We start from the raw sequence: 12460 nt of genomic DNA on the forward strand, positions 1-12460 counted from the left end.
GGTGTACTAAGTTCAGACCCAGGGCTACCAGTGCTAACATCACTTGAGGTTTTCACTTGGGCATACAGCTTAAAGGAGAGGGAAGCAGAGTAGAAGAGCTGGACAGGGTGAAGCAAGAGTTTCTGGTGAGACGAGCTGAAGAAGCCCCAGTTCAGTGGCTAACAACTAGCAAGAAAGAACGGGAAGCTTTCACATTTATTTTCACAGCTGGCAGAAAACAGCACTCGGGCCAACAGTGTGAGATCATCGGGTCAGGGAGTTTGAGAGTGTTGAGAGGGTTTTGGCTGGTGAGGCTGGAGAGTACCTGGAGGTGAGATGGGGCAGCTTGTGTCTGGGCCCAGAGGTTGGACATAACCGTTGTATCCTTATGCAAGAAAACAAGGTTGGTGTGTCTCTTGGGCTGAGTAGACTGACCCCAAACTTCTGTAAGCCTTTAGGCTTTAAGAAAATGTTACCTTTAGGAAAACTTGCCCCTACCCCTGCTTTTCCTTTCCCCCAGCATACTATAAAAAGAAGCACTGACCCAGTCTTTGCAGGGGGACTGTGTTGGTGCTACTGGCTATGCAAAGGCATTTGACTTTTTCATTTGATATTGGTAGATTTTTTAAGCTTTCTGCATACAGTGGCACCAGGTTTCTGATCCTTTGAAGGAAAAAACCTTTTCTCAAATTCTGGTCAGGGTAGGCCAGAATGGTGCCAGCTTCTTTCATGGCATGTGGATGAAAGGCTGCATGCGGAACAAGACCAGAATACCAGAGTGAAGGGACCTTTGAAGAATTGGGTAAGTGACTGTGGTACAGATTGAATTTCATATTGTTGTGGTTTTGTTCAGTGTGAGTGCAAGATGTGGATTTGACTTGCAGAGATTCAATAAGTCTCTCAAATTTATAGTGAACAAGTTCCTCTGTACACTAACTGCTCATAGAATGAATAGCATCAAACTATAAAAGTTGTTTTGTCTTAGGGGGTGGATGGGGAGCTAGGCCAGATAATTACTTCTTTTTTGGCTGAAGAAATCAGAGTCCCTATATACAGTTACTGTGTCTAGAGTAAGTGCACTGGTAGCTTCTCTTTGCGGTTCTATAGAAAAAAATATCACTAAGATTTTTCTCTAACTAGTCTCACTTTTCTTTCCCCAATGGTCTGCAGAGGATTCAGGATTTTTAAATATACTATCAGAAATATTTTTAGGCATTACAACAACAGACATGAATTATCAAGGATCTGTGTGTCTTGCAAAAAATCTTGCAGGAAACTTCAGGAACAAAAAAAAAAATAGAGCATCAGCTTTTTTCTTGCAGTTTCCTTTAATGTTGTTTTTACTTCATGCGTATCAATGTGTGATATCAGATAATGTAATTTAGTATCTGGTTTAGCGTATCTGTTATTATTCAGAAGTGGGTTATTCACTTGAAGATGTTATGAAAGTTCCTGAGAGGGAGGTTTTTTTAAGTAGGCCCTTAAGCAGATCGGTTTCAATTCACATAAATTTTTTGGTAGTTCCAGGCAACCCATGCTTGAAAGGAGGGCTCTGTGGCAGGTAGCAAAACAGTCTTCTACAAGCAATGCAATTTCCCCTCTTAAGACCAGTGCAGGTTAGAAAAAAAACTCAGCATGGAAGTTCATTATCTTCCTGCCTCAGTGATCAGATGTACAGCTGCCCCTGGGGTGCCTCTGTTTGGACTTGTGTGGTGACTAAAAGGTTGCAGTTAGGCTCTAGTCCTTGTCTTGTTTTCTACAGTCCACCATGGTGTGTGCTCTGCAACTTCTAATCTAACAGAAGAAAGGAGGAGGAGGAAGGGTGTGAGCAGTGCTGATAAGTGTCTGCAATTACTTTTGCAGGTTAAATCCCATCTGGAATTTGATTAATTTGCCTCTTCTAATGTAGTGTGCAATGGGGCTTGTTCATAGTGTTATCTTTTCACACCGGTTCTTCATTAACATGTTGTATCTGACTCCTAACAACCAGGCTGTTTTAATGACAGATTCCTGAACACATATGCAGAGAAAGGCTCTCAAATGGAGTGCAGCAAGCATGAAATGAATTTTGAAAGTTTTTAGCAGGAAGTTGTTGGTTTTTAAGTATGTAATGTAGTGGAGTGGGAGGGGTGGACATTACTGCTGTTTGGTTTGGGGTTTTTTGTTTGTTTTCTTTTTCTTGGACAGACATATATTAGCAACTTTTTTTTGTGAGAATTGAAGAGACAGGGAACACATTTATGTTATATAAATCTGCTTCTAAAATAACTATCACAACTAACTCTTCCAAGCTAAAATTTTCTTTACTCTCAGGTGAGTGTAACTTAACCAAATACGGGAACCAAAGTGCGTTAATATTTTGATTCAGAGAAGTCTGGTAATATATCCTGTGTTGAATAAATTGGCTGACTGGATTCCACTGGAGAGCATGGTATCAGGATTGGAGGGGTTGCCAAAAACTGGCAACTTAAGTTTTGGCTTGAAAAGGTGATGAAAGGGAAAGGCCTAGGTTATATTTGGGTAGCCTTGGTAGAGGAAAATGCAGGGAAGTCCACAGTGTTTGAAAATGTTGAAATATGGTTTTGGTAAGTGCCTGAGACTTGAGAGATCTGTTTGTTTAACTGTGCATCTCTCTCTGATACCTGCCTGTCAATAGCTTGCTCTCTGACTATTAGAAAAGTATCACTACAAGTGGAACAAAACTTAATATTTTTTATTTTCTGCGTGGATTAAATTCTCACTTCCATGAAATCATGCACCAGTGCCTCGAATGCAATATTTTCCATTTAAATAACCAGGTGTTTGTGCTTGTTGACTTGTGTTGCCACAGTCATGGTCTTGGGGTTTTATTGTGAGTTAGCTCTACTGTTAGGATGCGGGTTCTTGTGGTGTGTTGCATTCGTGTATATATTCTCTCTCAGTGTATAGACTCACTCTCTAGATCTGTGGATAGTGAAAAGAAACAACCTTGAGCCACAACACAGCAGTTGCTGAGGGACACTGGCTGTTAACTAAGCTGGGGAGAAGACTCTGCCTGTGCGAGAGTGTTGCCCAGAGCTCTACAGAGAGTATGACTTGAAATGGTTTTAGGGAGATGGGACATTATTTTTTGAGTTTTTTTTTTCTCCCCCCCAGAGGAGGAAGCCCTGAAGCATGCTCACTGCTGCTGTACAATTTTCTCTCTCAGCTGCTCTGCTGTAAATCAACTGTACTCTTCCTGGACATGAGAAAGCATGTTTAATCAACACAAAACACAAGTTCACTGTTGTTTTCTGTAGTGGGAAGGCAAGAGGGAGCTTTTTGTCCAAAACCCTTATTTAAAGAGAAGTTTGGAAGCTGGTATCATCAGAGACACTCTGCTGATTTTTTTTTTCTTTACTTTGTTTTTTGGAATCCATGCCTTTCTATTGATGTTGAATGTACTTTTAAAACTTCTCAGTTTTAGCAACCTCCAGTTCTCAATATTTGACAGGTTGTTTAAACTGTGTTGCAAGTTTATTCTATGTGTTCCTTAAGTGTAATGTAATATATTCTTCCTGTATATCTGGAGTGTGTGTTTCCTCAGTTGTGAATCTTTTTGCTTGTATTTACTTTGAGTAATAAAGGCTTTCTGCAACCAGCTCTAGAACTATCAGAGGACTACATACTACTAGTGTGAAGGCTGGTGGCTATAGTTGGAGAGCTCGTGTTTTGTTCTGTCTGCAGGCACAAGTCATCAGACCTGCCACAGATCACTGGCTCCCTGTGATACGGTATTGTGCTAGTTAGTCCAGGCTATTCAGCACTTGATTTAAGGTGGTTTTAATGAATACTGTTCAATATCTAGGTAGTAGCTTTTTCTAGAGAATGCGCTTGTCTCCTTTTGCCTCTCAGCCTCTTGGGTTTTTTAAGTCATGACTGAGGGTTTCACCACCCCTCATAGCTGTGTGCTTGGTTGTGGGAAGGCAGTTTTGATCTCGGTCCAGTTTGGAGGCACACGTGTGTGTGTTTGAGCAGTGTCGCTAACAGGCTTTTACTACTTCCATCAGCAGAGGCTGAGGCACTTGGCTATCAAACTTTTCAAGCTCTGGGAGATGTGTTATTTCCTCTCCTATAGTAGGCCTGTTTGTATATAGACTTTGTTTTTCTTCAGGCTGAACTAATGGATTTCTACCTTCTTTGAGTGTAGCTGATTGTCAATTTATGCCCAGGTGCTTTGGGATTGGTGATAAGTCTAGAACTGCTAATCTAGTCTAAATGCAGTTTTTATCTTAGTGGTTGATCATTAGAAGGACTTTTTCATTCTTTCTCCTATTTGATACCTCAGCTTTCTGGAAGATTCCTTAAGATTTTATTTTAACCAGTTACAACAGGTTCTATAAAGGTGCTGCCTATGAATTGTTCGCTATTCTGGGTGTGAGACACAACAGCAGATTATGCAGATTCTGGTACAGGGGGGCCAGCAAATCAAATTTCTGTTTGAATTTATTACAAAAAGCTAAATCTGGAAAGCTGTCATGCAGCTGCAATCCTGATGAATTTACTTCACAAGTACCAGAAGAAAATGGATCCTTAGTCCCCAGTGGCTTCTGAGCTTCTTGGCAAACCCAGCTGCAGCAGCCCTGGGTCAGTGCCTGCCTTACAGCTTACAGATCCCTCAGATGGATGTTTCTGCTGGCAGCATCACAGAGCTGCTGCTTGCTGCTCTGACTAGTCCCACTTTCTCTCTTCAGTACTTCTGTTTCTTTAAAATCTGACAGAAGTTCCCCCCCTCCAGGCTCTTGGTCTTTAATCTGTGCCTTGACTCAGGCAGCTGAGAGCTGCACCTGTATGGCAACCTGTAGGCACTGGAACAGGTTGCCCAGGGAAGTTGTGGATGCCCTGTCCCTTGAAGTGTTCAAGGCCAGGTTGGATAGGGCTTTGAGAAGTTTGGTCTAGTGGAAGGTGTCCCTGCCTACGGCAGGGGGTTGGAACTAGATGATTGTCCTGGTTTTGGCTGGAATAGGGTTGATTTTCTTCATAGTGGCTTGCATAGTGCTGTGTTTTGGATTTAGTACTAGAAGAATGTTGATAACACACTGATGTTTTAGTTGTTACTGGGTAGTGTTTACACTAGATAAGGGCTTCTCAGCTCTGCCAGGTGCACAAGAAGCTGGAAGGGGACATAGGACAGCTGACCTGAAATGACTGAAGGGGTATTCCAGACCATATGACATCATGCTCGGCATAATAGCTGGGGGAAGAAGGAAGGTGGTGGTGGTGAGGTGTTTGGAGTGATGGCGTTTGTCTTCCCAAGTCACCATCATGCGTGATGGAGCCCTGCTTTCCTGGGGACGGCTGAGCACCTGCCTGCCCATGGGAAGTGGTGAATGAAGTCCTTGCTCTGCTTTGCTTGGGTGCGCAGCTTTTCCTTTCCCCATTAAACTGTCTTTATCTCAGCCCATGAGTTTTTTCACTTTTACTCTTCTGATTCTCTCCCCCATCCCATTGTGGGGGGAGTGAGCGAGTGGCTGCATGGGGCTTAGTTGCCAGCTGGGGTTAAATCATGACAATGATCTTTAAGGTCCCTTCCAACCCAAACCATTCTATGATTCTGTGAACATAACTGCTTGGTCAGAAGGCACACATAGTATGCAGATGGTACTAGGTGCTTGTAACACCTAGCAAACTGTAGTACAACTTTTCTCAAGCTGTCAACTTGACCTAATCCAGGGGGATGTTTAGGTAGCTGGGATCACAACCATAAATGCAGATCATCCTCACTGAGTGTCAATATGACTCCTTGAAAACAGGACAGTGCTAGAGCTTCCAACAGACTACATTCTTTGGTATTTTTCTTAACAGAAATGAAACATACTGTACCCTGGCTGGCTCACACAAAAAAGTGAACTGTTTTGGCTAAAAATTTCCATTAAACAAAATAAAAATCAGTTTAAGGCAGAACTCTAGCATGGAAAACTTCAGCTTGAACAGTCTGACAAAGCTGCAAGTAACGGAAAACAGGGCTTTCTCATGGAAATGCCTGGCAACTTTAATATTTGCAGCACCGGCAGTCACACCTATTGTAACAGCAATATTGTCAAGTGCTTCCTGATTTATTATGTGCCATTGGGATGATGACCTGTTTAGCCAAACATTTTAATAAATCACTCTTGGGCAACTGACACAGATGACCAATACTGTGACATTTTTGAACACTTCTGAACAACAGATTTATGGTGAAACAGGGCTGGTGATTATGTGGGTAATAGAACAGAAAAAGTACATATTGATGGATTGTGTTAAAACTACATTTCAGAGAGTGCCCTTGGGCTCAGCGCTCCAACGTATTTTGTTTTGACCTTTGCATAGATCTTAGAAATGTTGACTAACCACCTCATGCTGACGATGTCATTAGGTATTTTGGGGAGACTTTTGTGCAAATGAGAGGTATTTTTTTTACAGTATTCAAAATGCCTTAAATGCTGCAGGCTTTCATGGAATATCAACATGGTGACCTTTGCTTCATGGCTCTGCTAGCTAAGGAAATCTCATTATAGACGCTGCAGTGTAACTTTGGTTTGATTCAGTGTTGTGTTTCTTTCTAAAAAAAACCTCCACTCAAAATGTAATTCAGCCCGTAAGGCCTAGGTATGTTATCCTATGGCTTTATGATAGTTTTCTTATTGCTGTGTGAAGTGTATTTCAGAGAATAGCAGAAAGCATTTGTAACAGCTTTTGGAAAGAGGTCTAGAAATACTTGCAGTTCTGTAGGCACCCCCTGTGTTCCTTGTGCTGTTGGTAATTGCTAAGCTAACATAGGTGATGCACCAGAAAGGGTAATTGGTCACCTTCACTGCCTGCAAAAAGCTTCTCAGAAGAAACAAATGGGATAGCTTGTTCCGATGTTATGCCCTGGGTCACAGCTGTGCCAGCCATTTAGGAGGGCTTCTGTAGTAGTCGGGGCACTGTTTGAATGAGATGTTAGATTGACTCCTATCTGGATATTCGACCAGGACTGAGGAGCTAGCCTGGGGGTTGTGTTGCCTGTAGCCCCAGAAAGGGCAGTTGAAATCGTAGCCTCAATTCCTGGTGCTTCCATCGCAGGCCATGACATCTGGTAAGGCACCCTGGGACACAAGTCTCCTAATTTTCCCCAATTCTGTTTTGTCTCTGTGTGCTGCTGGGGGACAAAACAGACACAAATGCAGGAGAACCAAAGGTACAGGCTGTCTTTTCCAGCTACCAAGCCTTTTTTCTTTGAACTTAAACCAGCACTTAAGTAGAATGGGTTCTGTCCTGCACCCAGCAGTGCAAGGCCTCTCCTGTTACTGCCTTTCGAAACCTGCTGGGGTGGCTCAGATACTCTGAAATAACAAATACAGCTGTAGCACCAATAAGCTACTATTTTGATAATACTTTATCACTTCCCAGTAATTGTTTTGTAGTTCACTGTGCCAGCTAAGAGTTGGCTTGCTTCTTCCCATAAATATTTGTGTTTAAACAATGCGTGGCTCTGTCATGACTACAAGAGAGGTCTCTTTGTTATGCTGGGAAGGAAGGAATAGACTAACCTGGGAGAACTGTAAGGATTATTTGAGAGATGGATTAAGAATTAAATGACCTTTTAAGTTCAAATCCCTTTGGATAGATTTGATGCATCTGACAAAAAAAAACCCAAAACTTATCTTCCCACATATTAGGGAGTATTTAGGCATTTGTTGTTAATCCCATCTTTGTGTTCTATTTAGATCACATGTATTTCTGAGAAAGGACAGCTTGGAAAGCAGTCATACCACATAGATGTGTCTGGGAGCCAGGTGAAACTGTCTCATAGATTGACCCGTTGTCCTGCTCTCTGAGAGACTTCTGGTTTCTTCTTGTACCCTGGGGTTAAATTCCATTTTGAAATAAACTGATACAATTTGAATAGGTTGTAAACTGCATTCTGGTTTTCTTGTTTCTCTATAGCAGTCAAGCAGGACTGATGATGTTCTTCCTGATAGCTGTGTTGGGAGAGCTACAGGAATTTGCAGCTCTGGGAAGGAATGTATTTGTCCTGCTGACATCCCCTATAGCAGGGAGGAATGCCTCGTGGTCCCCCTCAGAAGTCTGAGGCAGTCTGGAGGAGGAATATTTGCATTTTTGTAGATAACTTTTGCTTTTTTGTGGGCAAAGCAAACTGTATGAATACCAGAGAGCCTAACTAGGTGTCTTCATGCCCTTAAGACCTGATTAAATGAGAATAAATGGAATCACTTATTTTAGTAGCTACCAGCAAGAGGAGTATTTTTTTGAAGATGTCTGAAAGTATATTGAGAAATTGGTTTATAAAATGGTTTTGCTTTAACATTTATATAAGCACTGAATAACAGTTGCTGAGACCAAGCTGAAACTCTTGTTTTGCCATTTTTCTTCTCAGAAAAGACCTGGCAGAACAGGCAGATATTTAACTCTGACAAGACAGGACAGTGGATTTTTGGCCTTTGGGTGAATTGGCTAGGAAAAAAAAAAAACCAACCAACAGATCTGAATTGAGGGAGGGGAGAGGTTAGTGCTGTGTTGCAGGAAGCAGCTGTGATGATCACTGTTATGGGCTCAGATGGAATGGCCTAGCAACTTTAACATCATGTCTCAGGAGCTTCTGCAAACTCAGTATCTTGCAAGCTGCTGCTGTTGATTCTTTAACCTGCAAAGAAGGTGGGGTAGGTGGCACACTTTTGTTGCCGGGACTGGCAGTGCTCAGATACTTTGTCTTGTCTCAGAAGCCAGATGGTTGCTAAAACCTGCACTGTATCAGTGCTCAGCTGCTCCGCACCCAAGGGCAATAGGAAGAGTTTTATCCTCCTCCTCCTCCTTTTTCTCACCATAGTAATTTTAGTACCTCCAAGGAGTTACAGACTGATGGCCCTTTACCTCCCTCTTACTCATGCTGATTGCACTTCCATGCAGCCCTGACTTACAGAGGTCTTCTGAGGGAAGAAAAATGGCCCTTTTTTCTCTCTCCATATTCAGTTCTTGATCTCTGCAAGCAGAGAACCAAATGAAAATTGCTATTACTTGGTGGAAGAGCACTGATCTTGAAGAGTTAACAAAATATTTCTGCTGGACTGGCTACTGGGGAACTAAATTGGAAACAGTCACCAGTGATGGCCCTGAACTACCATTACTACCTATCCTGAGTTTTGAGCCCATAATTGAGTTTTAATGGAACTAACCTCTCGCTATGAAGGGTATTGAAATACCTTAGCTGTGAGGATGGAGGTTGTAATTGTGTAGATGCTTTTTGGATCAAGATGAAAGAGGAGGAAGGTAGCTGGGTAGTCACCTGTTACTGGCTGTTGGTTCTGCAAAGCGCTGCTTGAGTGAGTTGTGCAAAGTCAGGGTTAGGCACGAGTGAGGGTGGAGGCTAAGGAATGCTGTGAGAAGATACTGTGACACTCTGGGGACTCTGGGTGGGCACAGCTTAAAATCACAGAATCGCAAGGGTTGGAAGGGACCTCAGGAGATCATCTAGTCCAAACCCCCTGCTAAAGCAGGTTCTCCGAGAGCATGTTACACAGGACTTCGTCTAGGTAGGCTTTGAATATCTCCAGAGAAGGAGACTCCACAGCCCCCCTGGGCAGCCTGGGCCAGGGCTCCGTCACCCAAAGTCCAAGATTTGCAGTTGCACAGTAGCCTCAGACCAGCAAACCTGCATGCCGGGTTTTGTACCACTGCCCTTGCAGGCAGGGGGAAGAGCATGGCATGGGTCCACATGCACATTGGAGCATGCAGCCAGCAGCAAGAACAAGAGGCTTGCTGCTATCTGCCCAACGCAGGATGTATGCCTCTTCCATCGGTGGGTAGCTTCAGTTTTCCCATTTTCCTAGTATTTTTTAAGACTGAGAAATGAGAAATACATTTTTCACTCGTTATCAAGTTAATTCTCTTCCCCTAAATGAGATTTCTTTTTCTCCCTGGAAGAGTCTTTTATTGTTGGCTCATCATGGCTTTAAAGACTGGCTTTTACAAAGAGGAAAGTCTAAGAAATTTGATAGAGGCAGCTTTTAGCAGGGAGATGAAACTTTGCAAGAGATAATCCATCCTCACGCCCAGTGTCAGTGGGATCCCATAGGAACTTCATCTTCTCAAAATGATTTAAGAACCCTGAAATCCTTCTGAAAGCCCCCCTTCCACCCCTGCCCCATGGGGGGTGTTTGGTTTGTTCATTTTTTGGAAGGGAGTTATGTTGGAGCAAGAATTTGCTAGCATCGAGCTGGTTAAGGAACAACCACCCTGAGAATCAAGGCACAGAGGAGCATGCAACTCAGCTCCCCCAACCCCACCTTGCTTCCTAGCTCCACAGCAGAAGGCAAGGAAATCAAAATACTGAAGAACAGCTGGGAAATATTTTAGTGGCAAAGCCTTCTGCCAAGAACAAGGAGAGATCACTTTGTTGGTCCTTAACTCGGTCTGAGGTGCAAGAAGAGCCTCTGGCAGTAACTAGCTTCCCTCTTCACACAGGTATCACCTACGTCCTAATGTTATTGATATGTGTGAAGCTGTTAATCTGAAATACTTCTGTGTATACTGCTTGGCTGACGAGTTCATTAACACATACACACCAAACCAAAGACAATGGGAAGCACTGAACTTTGACAATTATGAAACAAAATGGTGAGTAGAACTGGAGGAACTTTGTTTTTTCCCCTCTTTTTTTTTTTCAGTGCAAAGGATGTAGGAAGTACATATTTCCCAGGGAGAACAAAAGAGTAGAAATTATAAGGAAGGTAATAAAAAGAACCTTGAGAGAGAGAAAAAAGGTTGGCCTTGCCTGGGAAGCCTGGGGCAGAGAAAGGCAACTGGAAGAGACAAGCAAGTTGGTAGAGCAGTGTGGCTGCTTGGCTTTACTGTGAGACCCACCAGGTCAGACTACATGAATGAGCTGGAAAGACTTTAGGAGAGAAATCACGATCTGCCCAGAGAATCCTGGGCTACCATCAGAAGGGACTTGACACAAGCCCAAATTTAGTTCCAAATGGCCAAAAAGAGAGAGGCAAATATGCAAGGAAATGTATTTTCTTTCTTGACCTGTATTTCTCGTCTTAACTGAAGAGCAGTCTTAGTTATGGTACTACTGGGTGCGGTCAGCTTGAGTAAATACTTGATACATAACTCTGTAGGGTTTAATTGCAGTACAGTGTACCTGGATAATCAGAATACATATATAAGCTGCTAGATGGAAGAGGTAGCACTTGTCTTGCAGGGTCAATGCAGTTGGGCTTCTCTCCACCCGCCACCTCCCCACTATGAAGAAATCAAGTGCCACAGTCTGCCAAGACTTGGAATATCTAAAGGGGTCCAAACAGTGCAGTCTGACCCAGGCTGCATAACTGGCCAGGGTATTTTGTCAATCAAAACGCTGTCACAGCTTTTGATTTTTTCATGTAAAAACATTTTTTTTTTTTTTGGAAAAAAAAAAGTACAAAACACTTAATAGTTTATTCAAAGGAAATATTTTTTAAAATACTTAAAGAAAAACTGTATGTCTGTCAAAATGAAGGGAGTAGAAGAGGAAAATACAAGTAGTTTCTCCAAGCCAACTGTACATTTTCAACCTTTCAGCCAAGTCATTCTGTATTTTCTGTGTTCAAGTTGTCACTCTATCTGGCTGGGCTTGAAGGTCTTTTGAATTTCCTCAGATAAATGGTAATTTGATAAGTATTGTCATAAACCAGCAGCACAGCATATTTGACAGTGGAGCTGTTTTATGCTGGAAGTAGATTTGTTTGGTAAACGCAAGTTCATTTAAGCTTACTGTCAGCAGCAAGAGGGTTTTGTAAAAGAGCTTTGTCAGGAAAGTTTCTTCATTCCTGACTGAAATTTCTTGTCAAAAAAAAAAGTTCTGTGAAAGAGAAAAGCTTTTTCCAGAAAAGGTCTTCTGGTTTATAATATTGGAACAGTAATCTGAAACACGGCTTATATTTCCAATTCTGCCACTGACTTTCTCTGTGGTCTTGGACAAATCGCAAACACCTTGTTGTTCAGAGCTATCCTTAAAATGTGAGCAGTCTGAGGTTTGGGTAGTTGTTTAAGGGCAACAGATATGTGCTGTTCAGTGCTTTAAAACTGGGTGGTTGTCCCATATGTGAAGTAGTTAGGAGACAAATTCATGAACACTTAAAGGAAATACATAGGCCAAATTCTTTGCTTGTTTTCCCACTATGAAATGTGAACAAATGCTGGTTTGAAGCTAGAATTAGCAATTTGTGAGAAATTCTGGGATCTGGAAAGAGAATATTACACTATTACATCTTACTGGAAAAGACTTGGGCAATAAGAAAGACTATTTGGGTCTAGCCTAAGCATTCTGCCCCTATTCTCTTGCTCTAATGACAGTTCCTGGTCTCTTATTAAGTTATAATGCACAGAGGCAAGTCCAAGAACTCATGTGTCAGGAAGCTTCTCAGCTTCAGAAGAACTGAGGGTTAGGAGAACAGAATTGGCTTGTAGTCCCTCAATTTTTCTTGCTTGTGGGAAA

This window comes from Egretta garzetta, unplaced genomic scaffold, assembly GCF_000687185.1.
Source record: "Egretta garzetta isolate BGI_Z169 unplaced genomic scaffold, ASM68718v1 scaffold405, whole genome shotgun sequence".
Lineage (NCBI taxonomy): Eukaryota > Metazoa > Chordata > Aves > Pelecaniformes > Ardeidae > Egretta > Egretta garzetta.